Raw genomic sequence first — 998 nt, forward strand, 5'->3', positions numbered from 1 at the left:
AATTTGTGATAGCCAAATCTTGGAAACAACCAAGATACCTATCCCTCAGGAATGGATGAAAAAGATGTGTATTTTTATACAATGGAGCACTACTCAACTATAAAAAATGATAAACTCAAAGCCTTTATATTGAAGTGGATGCCACTTGAAGATACAATCATAAGTGAAATAAACCAGACACACATGTGTAAATATTGTATTATTTTCCTAGTATAAGAACTCAAAAAAGAAAAGAAAATAATCCTAAAATTTATTTTGAATTAGAAAAAACCTAGATTATCAAGAGCAATTCTGGGCAACAAAGACAAGGCAGAGGGCGTCAACATCCCTGACCTGAAATTATGCTATAAAGCTACTATGATAAAAAAACACCATGTTATTAAAAAAATGAAAGAGACCTGTGGATCAGTAGAAGAGAGTAGAGGATGCAGAAACAACTCCAAACATACTCAGCTACCATTTTTTTTGACATAGGGGCTGATATGTGAGAAAGATAGCCTCTTCAACAAATGGTGCTGCAAAACTGGATTTCCAAACACCAAAGACTAAGACTAGACCATTATCTCTTTCAATTCACTAAAGTCAAAATAGATCAAAGATCAATAAAATAAACTTAATAAAAGCAGAAGTACTAAATCTGCTGGAAAATAGACTCTTGAAGATCTGAGTATAACCAAAGTCTTTATGAACAAAACCCAAATCTTAGAAGTAATATCACAAAGAATGAATAACTGGGATTTCAGCTTATAAAAAAGCTTTTGTACAGCAAAGGAAACCACAAACAGAATGAAAAGCATCCCACAGAGTGTGAAAAATTTTAGCCAGCTGTTCCTCAGAGGACTAATATCTAGGATATAGGATGAACTCATAAAATCAGACCCCCCCCAATTTAAAGCCCCAATCCAAAAGTGTGCATCTGAAATGATGAGACTTTTCAGATGAAGAAGGGCAGACAACACACAAATATGTGAAAAAATGCTCAACACCACTAGTCATTT

The sequence above is a fragment of the Octodon degus genome, unplaced genomic scaffold, assembly GCF_000260255.1.
Source record: "Octodon degus isolate 3935 unplaced genomic scaffold, OctDeg1.0 scaffold00007, whole genome shotgun sequence".
Classification (NCBI taxonomy): Eukaryota; Metazoa; Chordata; class Mammalia; order Rodentia; family Octodontidae; genus Octodon; species Octodon degus.